This window comes from Macrobrachium nipponense, chromosome 17 (genome assembly GCF_015104395.2).
Source record: "Macrobrachium nipponense isolate FS-2020 chromosome 17, ASM1510439v2, whole genome shotgun sequence".
Taxonomy (NCBI): Eukaryota; Metazoa; Arthropoda; class Malacostraca; order Decapoda; family Palaemonidae; genus Macrobrachium; species Macrobrachium nipponense.
In genome coordinates, this window is record NC_087210.1 from 31440883 (window position 1) to 31459504 (window position 18622).

General features: G+C 44.7%; 1 protein-coding gene and 1 long non-coding RNA gene across 2 annotated transcripts in view; both read left to right on the plus strand.

Annotated features, from left to right (window-relative positions):
• LOC135196020 (uncharacterized) overlaps window positions 1–16650 on the plus strand; it is a 40695-nt gene extending 24045 nt beyond the window's left edge. Inside the window, exon 4 of the long non-coding RNA XR_010310277.1 lies at window positions 16615–16650. This is a non-coding gene — a long non-coding RNA (uncharacterized LOC135196020). The remainder of the gene's footprint in view (window positions 1–16614) is intronic.
• LOC135195870 (NBAS subunit of NRZ tethering complex-like) overlaps window positions 1–18622 on the plus strand; it is a 227704-nt gene that overhangs the window by 104133 nt on the left and 104949 nt on the right. The gene's annotated exons all lie outside the window — the stretch shown is intronic.

An 18622-nucleotide genomic window follows, 5' to 3' on the forward strand; every position in this document is an offset into this window, starting at 1 on the left:
ATCATCTAAGACCTAGATGTTGTAGACTTTCTGTCAGCACAGGTTGTTCTAGAAAAGAAGTTTGCAAGAACGCGATTTCATTCTGATTATGTGAGACAATTAAGCAGGCTTATTCCTCGCCTGATGGTTCTCTCACTGAGTCTGTGCGGGCTAGAGCACATGACGTCAGAGGTATAAGTTCTCCTCTGGTATTTAAGAAAAATTTTGCTGTTCATAGAATTTTGAGTCCTGGTTCCTGGTTGTGCCAGTCCACGTTTACTTCTTTTTACCTGAAAGACGTTGCTCACAGATCTTTGGACACTTCCTTAGGTCCTGCGGTGGCTGCCCAACAAGTTGTGTAATTCATCCATTACCCAAAATAGGGTATTTTGTATCTTACTTAAGATGATTGTGTGGAAGAGATAATGAATGAGTTGGCTGGTCTCTTTCCTTCTCTTTGTTCCTTTCTTCTTCCTATGTGCGGGTTGAGGAATAGACAGTCATATGCTGGACTGGTCTGATACAGCTGAGTAAGGTAGCCATACTTGAAGTTGGTGTGCTTCATGTTTTTTTGAAATACCAAACCTTCTATTCAGTAGCAAAATGCTCCTCTCTCTACAGCAAGGGGGAGTGAGGAATGGTAACAAACCCCTGTGAGTATATGGTTCGTTACTTGAACAGTCAGAATTTTCTTTGGTTCCCTAGTTGCAATGAATTAGCTCATATGTCATTGTACTTCAGTCCAGACGGCTGAGTTGTCAGATATCTGTTTATCTATCTTCTCACGGGCATAAGACCACCTTCTGTTGAAGAGAAGAGGGGTGGTCAGGTGGCTTAACTCCCAGCTGGTTTAGGATACTTGTACCTCCCACTGAATGTAAGTCTATCCTATTGTTAAAATAGAAGGTTTGTTCCGCATGTGAACAAATGACAAATTTTTTAATCAATTTGCATTTTTCATAGCTAACAAACCTGAGGTCTTAACATTTACTGCTCACCCCCCCCTCTAGCGCCCTCTTTTTTATAGTTCCTGGCTTGGGGAGAGACTAAGTATGTACGTCACAGGCCCATGCGCGGTCTCTAATAGTTCCTGGCTTGATGGAGAGACTAAGTATGTACGTCACAGGCCATGCGCGGTCTCTAACCCGCTATTACCCCCTACGCATAGGAGTTGCCAGATCTCAAAGATCCCTTGCTTACAATCTTTCATTGTTTTTAATTTCTCACCAGCTAGCGCTTGGAAATATCCTATTGTTAAGACCTCAGGTTTGTTAGCTATGAAAAATACAATTTGTTCATGAAACTTACCTGTCAGATATATATATAGCTGTATTTTCTGAAGTCCGACAGAAATTCAAAAACTTCCGGCACACACAGTGGTCGGCCAGGTGGTTAGTACCCATTCCCGCCGCTGGGAGGCGGGTATCAGGAACCAGTCCCATTTTCTATTCATAATTTTTCTGTCGCCGGTGCTGGAAACACCTGTTTTCAGTACCTCCGTCTTAGGATTTTGGAAACTTCATGGCCGCTAAATATCCTAATTGTCTTTTGATTTATTGACTTGGATTTGTGGCTAGGCATACGCTATCTTAAATTGTTTTGAATATGATTCATTTTTGTATATCTGAATCTAGTTAGGCTAGTTTCAGAGGGTGGGTGTTGTCTGCTAAGATAGGGTGTGGCTACCGAAAGCTTCGGTAGTTCCGCACTCGATATGCACGAGGCTATGTGTCTTGCTTCTTTTGTTGAGATTTGTCATGTAAGGAGTGTGAGACTTTGTCTAATTCCATAAGGAAGACGTATGATTCATATGTACGCAATTAATCAGTAAACAAAGTCAGGGTAGGCTAACCTACCTGTAGACTATTTTGCCTAACCCTGTAGTATGGCCTACGGGCTATAAATATGTCTCGTGAGGTAATGCCCTTTACGTTATAGATTCCATCTGTATCTTGGAATCTAAGGTGCTCGCTCTCCTATCATTGTGGTGAAAAGTGCTACTTCTGTAGTTGTTACTCCTAACCCTGTAATGTTGCCTTCGGGCCCTAAACAGTTTCTGTAGAGGGTATTGACCTTTCTCTGATACTCTATCGATTCGTAACTTAGAATCGAAAGTGCTGGCTTTGGAAAGCAAAAGTGAAGTGGCTAAGTGCAGTGACGTGCCCCTTGTGTAGTGGAGGGTGCGTCAGATCGGCCTATTTCGCCTCTAGGCCGGGACCTCTGCTTGACTCCCAGGAACAGGGAGAGAGCATGTCGAAAGCCGAAGGAGGGTTACGAGGAACTCCCACCGATCTGACGTGCCTTCGGCAGACCTGAAGTTACTCCTAGGCTGCCAAAGTGCGTGCACGAATCCTGAAGGATTGCTTCTCGTCCTCCGAAGCCGTAAGCGTCCTCCCTGCGCAGGGTTTGGAGCTTTCGGAAGGACTCGCGCCCTCTAAATAGAAGCTTTATAGAAGAGGACGTTTCACGTCCTCTCTCTCTCTCTCGTCATGCGTTGCAGTGAGAAGTAAGAAGGCGAACGTCGCCTGAACTCGTGTACGTCTTTCCACCGAGAAAAGGGAAAGCAAGTCATATTAGCAGGACGCTTTGAGCGCGGACGTCCTAGCTTTTGTTTTGCTGTGGAGAATAAGAAGGCGTTCCCTCGCCCCGCGTATTCTCACACGATCAACCCTTCACCTGAGACTGCTTCGTGCAGTCGGTTTTCTCTCCGAGATGTCTAATGCTCTTCCCTGAAGGCAGTTTCGCTTGCATTGACGCCTGTCAGGAGCGTGACGCTTTTCTGCACGCTTTTTTTTTTTTTTTTTTTGACGCTTGGCTTGGACGGGACGTTCGGATGGACGCCAGGCGCGCGCGCAGGGTGCACGCCAAGCGCGCACCAGTAGACACCGAGGCCGAGCGCACGCCAGTGGATACCGAGCGCGAGCGGCGCGCCGAGAGTGCTCGCTGCTCGCCAGTGGACGCCGAGCGGGCGCGCCGAGAGTGTTCGCTGCTCGCCAATGGGACGCCGAGCCGTAGCTCGCTGCTAGTCAGTGGACGCCGCCGAGCGCGCACGGCCAGGCTGTGGTCGCCTGGCTGAACGTTTCTGTTGAAGTCTTCAAGCTGATTTGGGCCTAAAGATTTTTTACCTAACTTCCGTGATCCTTCTACATCGCCTGCGAAGAATGTGAAGTAAGCAGTGCTTCGGAGGAAGCTTAAAGTGAAAAGGCAACTTCGTTTTCGAAAACCCAGCAAGACTACGGGTTTCGTGAATTATAGAGGTCTTTGTCAGTAATATTGCTTTTCGTAAAGTCCAGGATTGGATGGAGTTATGGAAAGCTCAAGGAAAGATCTCTTTTGCTCTACCGCAGTCAAGACTTTGCGGTAGGCAGCTATGGGTTAGTAAAAATCTCGACGTACTGCACGTCAGGACTCTCGCAACGTTCAGTAGGATTCTTGCAAAGGCACTCATCAAAAGGAGGAAAGCGCAAGACAGGACTTCCTTTGCCATACTGCCAATAAATTTTGATACGGGAGAGGAAGCTGGTTGGAGAGTTTCTTCCTCTTCCCAGGATAATTTTGCAAGCTTTTTAGCTCATCTGAAAGGGCTTTTCAGATGATTGATTTTGTTAGTTCCTAGTCGGGACTTACGCTGCCGAATTGAACATCGTCGTTCTAACCTGTCGTAAGCCGTCTCTTAACAGGATTCTTGCCCCTTCCTCGTTTGAGACGGAATCGAAAATAAAATGCTCGACTTCCTGGATTACGTTTTGTCAATTCAGTGAATTTCCCCCATTGACAATATACTATCGTTTTGTCAAGTAAGTGGGTATCCCCTCATTGACAAATTATCTCTTTGTCCCGTAAATGGGTTAGTTCTCATTGACAAACTTCTCATTAACTTTATATTGCGTAAGCGGATAAGCTCTTATTGACAAGATTCGGAAGAGCTCTCATTCATCATTCGCAGACTCGTACAAGAAATAGACTTGTAGACTACGTCAATGAACGCTTATGTCCAATAACATAAGAAGCTTGAGCTGTCCGCTTCAATTCTCTTGAGTTTTGTTTATGAAACTTGCCTGTCAGATATGTATGTAGCTGTATTTCCGAATTCAGCTATAGTATATATGTCTGCCAGGTAAGTATGAAAAAACTTTATTGCAATATAATATCATATTTTGCCTTGCGTTATTTTACTACTGGTTGGCTCAAGTCATATACGCTTGCTGTAGTTACCTCTTCGGATGGCAACCGAGAGGTATCGATTGTCTATTAATTAAGGACATTTAATCGTTACTCCCTGCAGCCTTCCAGGAGTTTCCGATTTATCTTTTACCGTTTCTGTATGGTAGTGTTATGACGACACAAACGCATCTATATATTTAGCGTTTTCTGTTTCGCTTAAATATACCAGCTTGAGAGTCTCTTTATGCTAAAAAATTACGGACCTATTTCTTAGTAGAATAGGGTAGCTGGCAACCCAGGCTTAAAGTAAGAGACGACGATCGTAAGCTGCTGCTGTCACTGTCCTCTCCGCCAGTCCAAACGAGGCAGTACCAGCTCGTTCGCTGTCATGCGCTGTAGGTTACGTCTCTCTCTCCTGCGGGATTGACTGACTAACCGTATCTCTGTGCTGGCAGTTACGTCTCTCTCTCTCCTGCGGGATTGACTGACTAACTGTATCTCTGCCCTACAATCACGGACTTTAGCCTAAGATTGAGGGGATTTCTTACATGAATGAATAAACATTGCATTCGTTTTGCCTTACTATGTTCTCAGAGATATCTCTTACTCCTTTCGGTGCTCGTTACCGCACGGTATAGGACTACGAGTCTACCGCAAACATTTCACTATTATATGCTCTCCTGCTTAGGCAAAGCGCAGCCTTTTTAGGGAAGGAAGTAAACATACTGTGTGAGGGAATGGATGAGCTTGCTGGGGACCATTTCCTTCCTAAAGAAGTTTGTTTTCCCTGAATAGACTGCAATTCAGACCTCTACAGTTTTTTCCTACCGGGAAACTGAAATTTTATTAAAGATCTAGGAATGATTCTGACATCTCTCGGTGCGTTAAGTATCACTTGAGGTGATAGAAAGAAGGTGCCGGACATCTGGAGAGGGTTTCAGATGTCCTGGATCATAATCTGAAAGAAGTGGAAGCAATTCTGTCGTCCCTCCAGTCCTGGAAAGGAAACGAGTTTTTGGAACCAGTGGTCCATATCAACTCTGATCTTCCACAGCTCTCTCATATCTTAGGAAGTATCTTCTCTCGGTCCCTGTTCGGGTTTACGAGAAAGAGCCTATTATAACAACAGACATAGAATGTAACGATCCTCTAGAGGTTCGTTACAGGATTGCAAAAAGTCCGTACGAATCGTCTCGATCGACGGCAGCAACTACTGACTTCCGAGTGGAATCTTTCTTTAGAAGTATGTTGAGAGTTGTGGAGACTTTAGGGACATCCTTTCATTCATCTCTTCGCTATGATATTGAACAGGGATGGATGTTTAGTCTTTTTTTCCCCTTTTTCAAACGCTTAGGAAATGTAATAAGATGATTTCTGGGCTCAGCTCGTGTCGCTGCGCGAAATATCCTTTAATCTATTATTTCTAGGTAAATGTACTAAAACACATACCAGAGAATAAATAAATAAAGAAAAAGGTCAGTATAACTGACTCGCTCACCCTCCCAGAGAGTGTCGGTATGAACACTATGGCGAGTGAGACCACTACCACGAGCCAAATGCCAATAGAACTCTCCCACTACAAAATCCCCCAAGAGGAGAGCCGACCCACAGAGTGGGCAGCACCTACTACTACTACTCCATCCCATGCTGCCGACTGCTGCGCCTCTGGTGGCCATCCTTTTCAGTTAGCGCACACGATACACACGTGCCATTTTCTTCTCTGTGTTTTTTGTGCCCTTTCCTTTGGATTTTATTACCATGGAGCGTGCAGCCATCGCAGCAGCTAAGTTAAGTACTCGGTGTTTATTGCTATTTGGTTTTTTCCGGCCCTGAGCACGTATTTGCCGTTTTTTAGGTATAAATACGAACTCTAGGTCGGAAGCATGGCAGCATGGTCTGCCTCGTGGTGGGTTCGTTCTGGGGTCGCCCATACCCAGGACATCCCCTTGCTTATGTAACGCTCTATTTTATTTATCCGCTTTGTTTAGGGTATGGTCTACACGGTTTTGTCATGCATGCATGTCTTTTACCTTATGTAGGCTCTTCCATCCAGACCCTAGCCACGGCTCTTAGTATCGGCCTCGGCTAGCTTTGAGTGGTAGACTTGCCTTCGGGTTAGTCGTACACTCCTGGATTTTTTCTTCTACTATATTGTTTTCTTTCTTTCATTTATTATTCGTTTATATTATTTATGTGATATTTGTTAGGTTAGTTAGGCGTCTGGCTTGCTTAGCCTAGCTCATGGCCCCATTTGGGCCTTTATGTTACCGCTCTTCAGCTCGTTGCTTCCCGATAGCATCTCTCTGATCAGTTGGTTATGTTTCTAGGCTTAGTTTGTTTGTTCTGATCGCCCCTGTGGTCACTACGTGATCACGAGGCAGCCAGACACGCCCCTGTCCAGTCACCTTCCTTCCCCCCCCTCCCGCTCTTCTATAGGGTCGGGGGGGGTGGGTAGGTCCTGCCATGCTCGCTCCACCATACCCGAGCCTGCCTCCCTCTCTCCCCCCAGGCGGAGGGGTGAGGGGACGGGACAGACCCAGACTGGACTCGACCTCTCCGGCTTCTCGGTCCGGTCGGTTGGTAAGGTGGGGGGACTGGCCTTTCCCCCCTCCATTACTACCCCGTCGCTCCGTTACTAGCCCGAGTCTGTATGCCCTCTTGCTCTTTCCCACCTTACTAGGGCTCCTTTACCACCGGAGACCTGGCATCCAGCGGAAAGGTGCTAGTCTACCCACAGGGTGGACCGGAACATACAGTCGGTCCCTTCTAACCTCTCCGTTTCACTGAGTTACACACTCCGCCACGCACTGGACTTAGTCCCGGTACGTTCGAGTTTTTAGGTTTAAGATCTATTATGTTAAAACTATTAAGTTTATCTTAAGTACCTTAAACCATCCCCCTCCCTTTTGTTTCACCGGATCCCTCCGGGGTTAGAGCCTATCAGGCGATTAGGGAGGGGTTATGCCCAAAATTTTTCCGAGCTCCGGCATGCAACGGAGTTCTTCTGTCCTTTAGCCTGTAAGTGATAGTCTTTAAGATACTCATGTGTCTTTCCACTTACAAGACCACCAACTGTGAGCATCCGGGATGCGCCGCCACACTTCAGGACCATGTGGACACGAAGTTTGCCGGTCCCATGCTCCATGCGCGACTCCGCACGGGACATCCAGGTCTGGTACCATGAAACGTGTACCATATGTTATGATCTGGTGAGCCAGCTTTTAGACCGGGGTAAGTATTCCATCTCCGGTAGCTGGTCCTCATCTGTTATAGTGCTTAAGTTTACATCAATCACTCTAACTAAGGTAAAATTCAAGGAGTCTTATAGCCCCTATAATTTTAAGTTAAGCTTTAAGTTAACTTTAGTTTTAAGTTATTCTTAAATCTAATCAATACCCTCTCTTCCAGGCGCCGGCCGTGAGGGATACCGCACTGGCAACCCTGCGGGCCTGGGTCGGCGGTTTCGGGAAGAACGCCGCCAAGGGTATGCCCTACATCCTGGAGAAGAGGTTGGCGTACTAATCTCCCGGAGGCAAGGCGACAGGCTACGTCGACCCAGCAGAGGCGGCCCCGACTATCGCTTTCATCCAGCAACAGCTGGCTGCCTCGTTGACTGACCAAGGCCAGGACATCTCCTCGGAAGTCGCGACGTTGGATATCAATGTAAGAACCTATGGTAGGTGTGGACACCTGTTGGTCGAGGTAGGTAGTTGGACGCCCAAGGGATACCCTTGGGGTTTGCAACTGCTTCTTCTACTCCTGCAACCTCCTCCATCCTTCCAAGGCTTTACGGGTAACGAATTATATACTTCTCCTGACGCTTCAGTTAGAACCCAAGGTCAAGGGTCAAGCAGTGAAATCCTGACGAAGACGTCGTCGTCGTCTAAGAAGACGGCTTCGGCGTCATCCTCTTCTCGTAAGTCTCCGGCTAAGGAACCCGCCCGGAGCAGAGAAATCTAAAGCTTTCTGGGTCCGGCTCTAAAGTCCTCGAGGAGTAAATCCTCCAGAGAGAGATCTCACACTCCAGCGGAAGTCGTCAGTTTCCGCTACCCTTGGTTCCAGTTCAGAGCCACCCCTCCACCTCCGCAGCAGCTCCGGCTTTGGACTCCAATTCTGGGCTGTTACAACAGGTGGGCGACCTGGTTGGGTCTCTGAAAAATAGCATGGAACAAATGATCTCTCGGTTGTCGGATAGGATTACCTCTCAAGACAACATTATAGCCGGACTGAGCCAAGCTCCTCTAGCCTCTCCTCCACCTTTCAGCACAGGTGGAGCCCAGCTTCCCCCGTATGACTCTCTACCTCCGTTCTCAATGAACAACCCTTGGAGAGTAGCGTCATACGCCCCCTTCCAAGACGGACTCATTTCTATCCCGGAATGTGGAACTCGGAGGATTGAGGACTTCGAGTTCTACCCGGAAGACCTTCAGCCTCCGTTCATCGGCTACGCCAGGCTCACCGCCTCAGCCATGACTCGGGATGATAAGGTGCCAAAGGAGACAGTCCTCTATTCACGTGACCAGGCTCAGAGTGAATGGCTCAGGTGTCTAGAGGAAATGGATGTTCCAATACGAAATCCAACCTTTCAAGAGCCCGTTCACGATCTTTACGATGGATGAGAGATACCCGCTTCCCCTTTTCCTGACAAAGATCGCGACATCTACCATTCCAGCGGCCCAGAAGGGGGATCCCATGCCTCAACTGAAGGAAGCAGATCTACATCTCCGTTACTTCCTTCAGCCGGAGAATTGTGGGAAGACTTACCTAACACCTTCTCAGCTGGCAAACTCAAACCGGACTGTGCTATGGAGCAGTTTGGTGAGAAGCTACCTAGGCTTCCAGATGGCCTTATTCAGGCAGAATTCGACGCCAAATCGCGTTAGCCAGGTCTATTAATTCATGGGTATGACCGAGGTGGTACCATGGCCTATGGGTCAGAACCGCTCTTCAAGCTTCTTACCAAATCCTTGACTCAAACGGTACAGTCAGATATGTTTGAGTTTGCCACTGCTAGGACGAACTGTAGGAAACATGTCCTACAAGAAGCAACTATTCGGCACGAGCCGAATAGGTTACTTGCGTCAAGCATCTGGGGAGCAGACCTCTTCCCAGAAGCGATGGTGAAGGAGGTTCAGTCAGAGGCTACGAGGTTGAACCAGAGCCTTAAGGACCGTTGGGGTCTTACGGCCAAGAGACGTCAAGATCTAGCAGCTAAGGGTAAGGGTCAAAGGAAAACCTAGACGTTTCCAGCCCTACCAGAAAAAGCAGCCACGCTTTTCTCAACAAGTTCCGGCTGTTCCCTTGGTGCAAACAGCCCAACCTTCCACCTCAAAGGCTCAATCGCAGCCGATTTACGTTATCTCCCCTCAGCCTCAGCCCTCCACCTCTTACGCCCTCTCTCCAGCTTACAACCAAGCCTTCGAGAGTCAAGCTTCACAGAAGTATGACCGCTCGGGTAAGGGAGGCAGAGGTAAGCGACCCTTTCGTGGGAGAGGATCGGGAGGTCCCTTTAATAGGGGAAAACATTTCAGGGGAGGCCGAGGAGGCTACCAGAACCAATGAGGAATTTCAGGTAGGAGGGAGGCTGTTTTCACTTTCGCCACCGGTGGAACTTCAGCAAGTGGGCTCAGAGCATTGTGTCAAAAAGGCCTGGGTTGGAGCTGGTTATCGAACCCACCCCCATCCAGACCTTTCCGCCAACTTCCTTCCAAGGAATTGACGGAGTATGCGGAGGATCTCCTTCAGAAAGGAGCTATAGCGAGAGTCAAAAGGTTAAAAATTTCAAGGACGCTTGTTCACGTGCCAAAGAAAGTCTCACAAAAAAAGAAGGGTAATCTTAGACTTGTCCCGCTTAAACTTAGCCATTCGCTGCGACAAGTTCAAGATGCTCACGATCTCGCAGGTGCGGACCTTACTTCCCCGTGGGGCCGTCACCACCTCTATCGATCTTACAGACGCTTACTATCATATCCCTATTGCAAGACACTTCCGTCCGTATCTGGGCTCAAGATAGGAGACCAGACATTCTCCTTCAAGGTAGTTCCTTTCGGGCTCAACGTGGCACCCAGGGTGTTTACGAAGCTGGCGGAAGTAGTAGTTCAACAACTCAGATCGCAAGGGATTATGGTAGTAGCGTATCTCGACGATTGGTTGATCTGTGGGCTTCAACAGTCGAGGAATGCAACAAAGCAACACTGAAAGTAATTCAGTTCCTGGAATATCTAGGCTTCAAGATAAACAGGACCAAGTCAAGACTCACTCCAGAGTCAAACTTTCAGTGGCTAGGCATTCAATGGAATCTATCCTCCCATACTCTGTCGATTCCATCATCCAAAAGAAAGGAAATACCGAAGTCAGTCAAACAATTTCTGAGTCACAAACTGGCATCAAGAAGATCTCAGGAAGGATCTTGGGTTCTCTCCAGTTTGCATCAGTGACGAACATCCTAATGAAAGCCAAACTGAAAGACCTAACCAGAATAAATGGTCGCTCACGAGCAAATGTCAGGTCCAGGGACAAATTATCCTCAGTCCCTCTGATTCTAAAGAATCGACTCCGGCCGTGGGCGAAAGTCAAGAACTTGTCGGTGTCAGTGCCCCTTCAGTTTCCTCCACCAGGGATCACCATCCACACAGACGCGTCATTAAGCGGTTGGGGAGGATATTCCCAGTTCAAAAAGGTTCAAGGAACGTGGTCACCTCAGTTCCGTCAGTTCCATATAAACGTACTGGAAGCAATGGCAGTGTTCTTGACTCTAAAAAAGGTTACGCCCGCCAAAGTACTCCCACATAAAGCTAGTCCTGGACAGCGCAGTGGTGGTACATTGTGTAAACAGGGGAGGCTCCAAGTCACGTCATCTAAATCATGTCATGGTAGCCATCTTCTCCCTGGCGGACAAGTTCAGTTGGCATCTCTCCTCCACGCATATAGCTGGAGTGAGAAACGTCATAGCAGATGCTCTATCCCGATCAGTACCTCTAGAGTCGGAATGGTCACTGGACAACAGTTCGTTCCAATGGATTCTTCAGAGAGTTCCAGGTCTACAGGTGGATCTCTTCGCATCTCAAGCGAACCACAAACTCCCGTGTTATGTGGCCCCAACCTGGACCCTCTGGCCTATGCCACGGACGCCCTGGCTCTAAACTGGAACAACTGGGAGAAGATTTATGTCTTTCCTCGGTGAATCTTCTCATGAAAGTCTTAAACAAACTCAGGACATTCAAGGGTCAAGTGGCTCTAGTAGCCCAGACTGGCCGAAGAGCAATTGGTACCCTCTCATTCTGGAACTGGGTCTTCGCCCTCTTTCGGATCCCCAACTCCCAGGCTCTCAGTCAGTACAAACGAAGACTGTGTTCGCTTCTCAGGGATTCTCAAAACCCTAACTTTATGGATTTCATGAAGTTTGCAGCGAAAAGGGATGCGAATATTGACCCTCAGAATATTCTCTTCTTGGAATCTGATAAAAGGGATTCAACTTTGAGACAGTATGATGCTGCTGTCAAAAAGTTAGCAACCTTCCTGAAAGAGTCAGATATTAGAATCATGACAATCAATTCAGCTATAACCTTTTTCAGATCCTTATTTGAAAAAGGCTTAGCAGCTAGCACAATTACGACAAACAAGTCAGCCTTGAAAAGATTTTTCAATTTGGATTCAACATAGACTTGACAGATTCCTACTTCTTCGTCTATTCCCAAGGCATGTGCTAGACTTAGACCTTCGGTAAGGCCTACGTCAGTATCATGGTTCTTAAACGATGTTCTAAAAGCTGGCTTCAGAAACTAATAATGACACATGCTCGTTTTATAATGCGCTTAAGAAAAACCCTATTTTTATTAAGCTTGGCCTCAGGAGCTAGAATTTCAGAACTGTCGGCTTTATCCAGAGATCCGGATCATATTCAGTTCCTTCCCACAGGGGAAGTGCTACTTTCTCCGGAACGTAGCTTTATAGCAAAGAATGAAGATCCTTTGATGAGGTGGGAAACCATGGAAGGTACTACCCCTTCCACAAGATCTATCTCTTTGCCAGTTTCAGCCTTACGAGCCTTTCTATCTAGGACCTCCTCATCCTCATCGGGTCCTCTCTTTAAGAGAGAAAAAAGGTGGCACTTTATCTATTAAAGGCATCAGGCAACAAATCCTGTACTTCATTAAACAAGCCAATCCTGACTCTTTCCAAAAGCACATGATGTCAGGGCATAGCCACCTCAATTAACTATTTCCAACATATGAACTTCGATGAGTTGAAAAAGTATACTGGATGGAAATCGCCGACAGTGTTCAAACTTCATTACTTAAAGTCCTTGGAAGCTCTGAAATTTTCAGCAGTTGCAGCGGGGAACATAGTTTTCCCCTGACTCTGACTAATCTTTAGTAGAAGATCCAGTCCTCCTTTCTACCTGCCTCACCCAACAGTTCGTCTATTCCTGCCTTGTTCATTTACGGTCACCTTGTGTCTTAGCTGCTTTTATGATGATGTAGTGTGGGTGTCCCTTATTTTTCTGCTAGGGACACTCACATTTGGATGATGGTTTTTGATCTCGTGGATGTCATCTCCTTATTTTTATGCTAGGAGATACATCTTATTATAATGGTTACGGGTTTGTATATTAAGTCATATACATTCCCTTATATATTATTATTGTTGAGTTTATTTTATTCAACTTTTATGTTAATTGCTTTAGAATGTTTTGATACATAGCTTTACACAGATACCATTTTTGTACATATATGATAATTGTCTCCTGTATATATGTATATTACCTTAAGTTAAGAAATATTATTAGAATTAAGTGTAATTTAAGTAATATTTCTATTTATATCACTGTGTATATGTATCCTTATTAGCAATTATATTGATTTATTTTTTATTTTATCTTTTATTTGAGACCTCTTTGTATTTGTTGAATTTCTTTACAATCTTGTGCTATTTCTCTGGTACGATTTCGCGCAGCGACACGAGCTGAGCCAGAAAAGGGATTTTGACGTAAGGAAAAAATCTATTTCTGGGCGATTGGCTCGTGTCGCCAGCGAAATCCCGCCCTACCATCCCATCGCCAAGATTGTCTGCTAACTTCAGGATGGCCACCAGAGGCGCAGCAGTCGGCAGCATGGGATGGAGTAGTAGTAGTAGGTGCTGCCCACTCTGTGGGTCGGCTCTCCTCTTGGGGGATTTTGTAGTGGGAGAGTTCTATTGGCATTTGGCTCGTGGTAGTGGTCTCACTCGCCATAGTGTTCATACCGCACACTCTGGGGAGGGTGAGCGAGTCAGTTATACTGACCTTTTTCTTTATTTATTTATTCTCTGGTATGTGTTAGTACATTTACCCTAGAAATAATAGATTAAAGGATATTTCGCTGGTGACACGAGCCAATCGCCCAGAAATAGATTTTTCCTTACGTCAAAATCCCTTTTATACCATCACAGGGAGCGACAATGACGCTAATCGCCCCATGTTGGCCTTCAAGATCCTAGATTCACAGAGGTCACGTCCTTCCAAGGACCTTTTCCGAGAGAGTCGGTCTACTTTAACACGAAAGGTACCTATAACCTCTCCGCTCTGAGTCTGACTACGTTCAGGACTATCGAGATGTTGACAGCATAAGATTGCCGTCTTCCCTTTCCGTTTGAAGATGGGATAAGCTGGCAGTCACAACTATTAAAGAATACGCAATATGTTGTTGACCGGCCCGGCCTTTGGGCTCAGAGATTTGCTTCTGTCAAACAACAAAGCCCTTCACGATCTTTGAGTTCTGTGGAATCTCGAAACTCGCTCACCATCTACTTTTTGTCTCACCTGTTTTCTCGAGTCAGACACTCGTGCGAGATCAGGAGACACATAGTAGCCCTGAGTTTCTTGTTGACGAAGTCGGTTGCGTTTACACACCCCCGATGATCGTTTAACATGAGACCAGGTTGGACGTCGGCATTCGTCCTTCGGGACTGAATCGCCTTTTGCTCCTCGCTCCTTTCTGGCTGGCCAGAAGCTCGAGTCAGGAGTGGCTCAGGAGTTGATTCGCTAACGACGTTGGGTTGCGTTCATACCCCAAGGTTTGCTTAGCTTGAATCGCCCAGGCAGTCCAGACACTCATCCTTCAGCGAAGAATAGTGCCTTATGGTCTTCAAGGTACAGCCTTGCTGTCCTTGATGCGTCTGACTGGTCAACTGGTCGGTCACCTGACTTTAGTACAGACTGACTGACTGTGCATGTCCAGATCGAAGCTTTCAATATGGAACTTAGACATAGTCTGAAGTTCTTGATGTCAAAGCATTCGAACATCTCCTACCTGTTAACTTCTTGCACGTGATCAGGAAGGCCCTTTTCTAACCACCCTAGATACGACAAAGAGGGTTAGTGAGGTTTTCAGCCATCGTCAGAAGTTTTGGCATTAGAGAACACAAGGCGGTGCGATTCTCTAAGCCTTCCGTTGTGGCCTAAGAATGGAAACCCGTCTTGTTCTTGGGCCAGGAGCTTGGAATCAAGGATGGCACAAGTTATTGGGCAGGAGCCAGAGAGAGTCCTGTGCCTGTCAGGTCTCTCAAGTTTTATCTACATAAAACTCAAGAAAGCGAAGTCGTACGGACAATCTGCAGTATTCCGAAAAGACCAGACTTGCCCATATCGAAGAACACCCTGGCTTTATTGTTAAGGAGTTCTTTCAAAAAAGCTCCTTCATTGTGTTGGCACAAAGATTTGAAATCTTTTGATTTGAATGCTCACGAGGTGAGGGCGCGGCCTCGGAAGCATTTCAACAGAGCATGGCACTCAGCAACATCCTGAGTACCATGTTTTAGTGAAGCAACTCTGTGTTCAATTCACACTCCCTGCGAGATGTGAAGATGGCATATGAGATCTGCTGCTCGCTAGGGCCATACGTGTCTGCAGACACAATCTTGAGGGCAAGTAGTACCACTCATCCTATCCTGTAGAAAATGGTTAGGAAGAGCTCTTAATTTAGTATTTTGAGTTCGAAGTCGACCGAACAAAGGTGACTTCTTAAACTCTTAAGCCTTAGTTAACACACCTTAACTTTTGGCCTAGGTTGGTTTTTCCTCAAGGGGGGTTGGGGGTGATATATATTTTTTAGTATATATATTTTATGTTTTACTTCTTAGCCCTCATAGGTATGGTCAACTTATGGTCTAGTCCACGTCGTCGGTCTCGCCCCTGTTGACAGATCAATCTGGTATTCTTGGCACCAGCTATATAGGTCTCTAACCTCCCGCTCTGGCAACTCTAGTAGCCACAAGCCTAGACTTACGTTGGCAATAACCACGGAAAGCCAGCAATGCTAACAGGTGGATAACCCAAGATGTAAATCATCTGTCATGGCCTTTGTTTCCCCAAAATCCTTCTATTTCTGATCCCTTCCCACCTCCAACGGTGGTGGGATTTCAGCTATATAGATATCTTGGACGAGGTAAGTTTGCTATGAACAAAATTGATTTTCGTTATGATGAACAATAAAGTTTGTTTCATACTTACCTGGAGATATATATAATTAAGTACCCACCCACCGCCTCCGCCCCTCAGGGGAACAGTGGAAATAAAAATTATGAATAAAATGAAAAATGGGGACTGGTTTCCTAGATACCCGCCTCCCAGCGGCGGGGGAATCTGGTTACTGAACCACCTGGCCGACCTACTGTGTGTTTGCCGGAAGTTTTTCGGGAAGTTTCTGTCGGACTTCAGAAAATACAGCTATAATTATATATCGCCAGGTAAGTATGAACATAAACTTTATTGTATTCATTAACAATATCATTTTGAGTTAAAAAATAATGTTCATTTTTTAAAGCCTTGAGTTTCCTGACCTGTGGGACGTATTTTTAAAGTGTTTTCCCTGTATTTTTACAGGTCTCCTCGTTCACTTCCCTTTGCCAATTCTAAAGCTAAGATGTTTTCACCAAAGTTATGATTTAGACTGTATGTGAAGGGGATGGGTTTTATTTGAATGAAGTGTTCCCTCCCTTCTAACCTGGTTATTTTTGTAAATGAGAATCCTTCCCAGAGGTACGCAAGTGAGAGTTAATGTGTTTTTATCTCCAAAAAATTTGGTTAAAACTGTTTCATCATCAGATATTCAGTCAATGATGGAAAAGGGAGATGGCCAGGTTAGTTTATGATGAGGCAACCTGTTTGCGAGGGAACACATCTTCCCATTCCCCCATCCTTGAAACAAAAGACTGCAATGTTTTAAACATTTGAAGACCTACAAATGTAGCCTGCTTATGACGAGGGATGGTTTCTTTTATTGGCGAAAAAATAAATTGCTTGAAAAGAAAGAAATTAAATTATTTTTCCTGATTCTTAATAAAAATGTGTTTCAGTTTTCTTTTCTTTTTCATATTGTTTTAGCTATTTTGTTGAAAAAATGTCCTTCTTTGTAAGGTAGTGTAATCATTTGTTTTATCCATGTAAGAAATTTATTTGTTACATGGTCCATGTTTAATTTAACTACGTCACAGGGCATCAGAGCTCATCTTGATTGATTAACAAGGGAAAATGGTCCGGAGTTTAGTTATTTTGTCCTCACCAACGTGACAGGGAGAATCAAAGGAAAGTTCGATGTTTTCTCCATTCCAGTAAAAAGTGCATCCCATTCTGGAGTTTACCAGCTGCTGGCTAAATAAATTTGGGTAAATTAGTGTTACAAAGTTTTAGGCTTACTCGATATTTTCTTTTTCATCTTTTTAGCTCTTAGGCATTAGACTGCTTGACGAATAATGTGCTCACACAACTATATCTCATGTTTATAGCAAGCATAATTGTAATATCCCCATTGTTGATTGGAATTGGCCTAAATGTTATAGAGGAACTATATTATTTTGTAACAATAGCAAAATTAAAACAAAACAGAACCAACAAACCAAGCAAACAAAAAAGTTACACTATTCTTTTCACAAGTTGAGAGGCTATGTTTTGGTTTTGGTTGGTTATTTTCCCAGTACAAGCACTGCGATAAATTACTGTACTACTGTGAGTTTTAGCTGGATACAGTCATATTGGGTCGTCGTATTTTAAGTTTTAAGTTTAGTTATTCTAAAGATATTTTGTTTTCTTGCACAAATTTCATTTAAATATGTTAATATTTAAAAAAACCTTTTTCTGAAGCTGGACATAGCCAGGGATCTGAAGAAAAACTTGAACTGATTACCCAAGATTCTGTATGTTTATGGTACAAACTGCAGTTTTTTCAATGCAGAAATTAGTCTTAGGAAAACTGTCTCAGTGTTTGGCAGATGAACTCGGGACTACAGTTGGTACAGTATTTCAAGATTTTGATAGTTTTGCGGATGAAGGTTTTATTGCCAATTCTTTTTAATCTTAGAAAAGTGAAAAACTAAACTAACCCCTTACCAGGAGGAAATGGAATTATATTGGAAATACTAGATACAAAAATTTTATTGACACAAAGTTTACTAACCGATGAATGAAAGATCGGCTTATGAATGTGAACATTCCAGATAGAAAAAATAAAAAATAAAAATTAACAAATAAAGATTAAATGTCAACACAACACAAATATTACTCAATAGGAAAAACACGCTAGGTTTTTCAGAACCTGAGGTAATCAATTTTGCCAACATTTTTTGTCCTTAGATTTTTTTGATGACTGCTGTATTGGTTCCTGTATTACGGATTGATGTAACCCTTAAACGCCTAATTGGATGTTAATATACGTCGACTAAAATTGTCTGTCGGATGTCTAATCGGTCATTGAAACGTACTGTACGGTCGACTACAAAAAGGTTTTTTAAAACATTTGCGGAAAAATTAGTTTATAGAGGGCCTAGTTTGCAAAAATTTTTCAAATCACGCGGCCTTGAAGGGGGGGTCTGGAAGTTTCACACGGATCAAGCTTTTGTTTTGTTTAACAAGCGTTATAGAGGATGCACATGTGCAAATTGCTTTCTTCTTGCACTAAAAAGCATCAACAACACATCTCAGAAATTCTTTTCGTCACTTTGTTTGTAATTTTTGCCACCCGTTTTTATATTAGCCGTTACCTATAAAGTTTATAAGGCAGTCCGTGTGGGGGGAGTGGCCAGAAGGGGGTGAGGGGGGGGGGTTACGACGGGTCCAGGGCTTCATGACGTTCCGAGGTTACGACGGCTGACCGCTTCCGACGCTCCAAGTTTACGACGCCCCTTTTAAAAAAACGCATTACTATGATAAAGAATCCTTTATAGTTTTAGCACAGGTCTCTCTCTCTCTACTCTCTCTTCCGTCTCTCCTCTCTCTCTCTCCCATCCTCTCTCCTCTCTCTCTCTCACTCCTATCATCTGCTCCTCCTTCCTGGTCTCCTCTCTCCTCCTCTTTTTGTATTTTTTTTCCGAACGAAAATAATCACCTAATTTAGTGTATTGTTTTGATGCTTTATTTTCATGACTAAATACAATTTTTATAATACAAAAAATGATTTAACTAATTTGTTTTCAAATATTAATTCTTTTGATTAATACTGTATTAGTA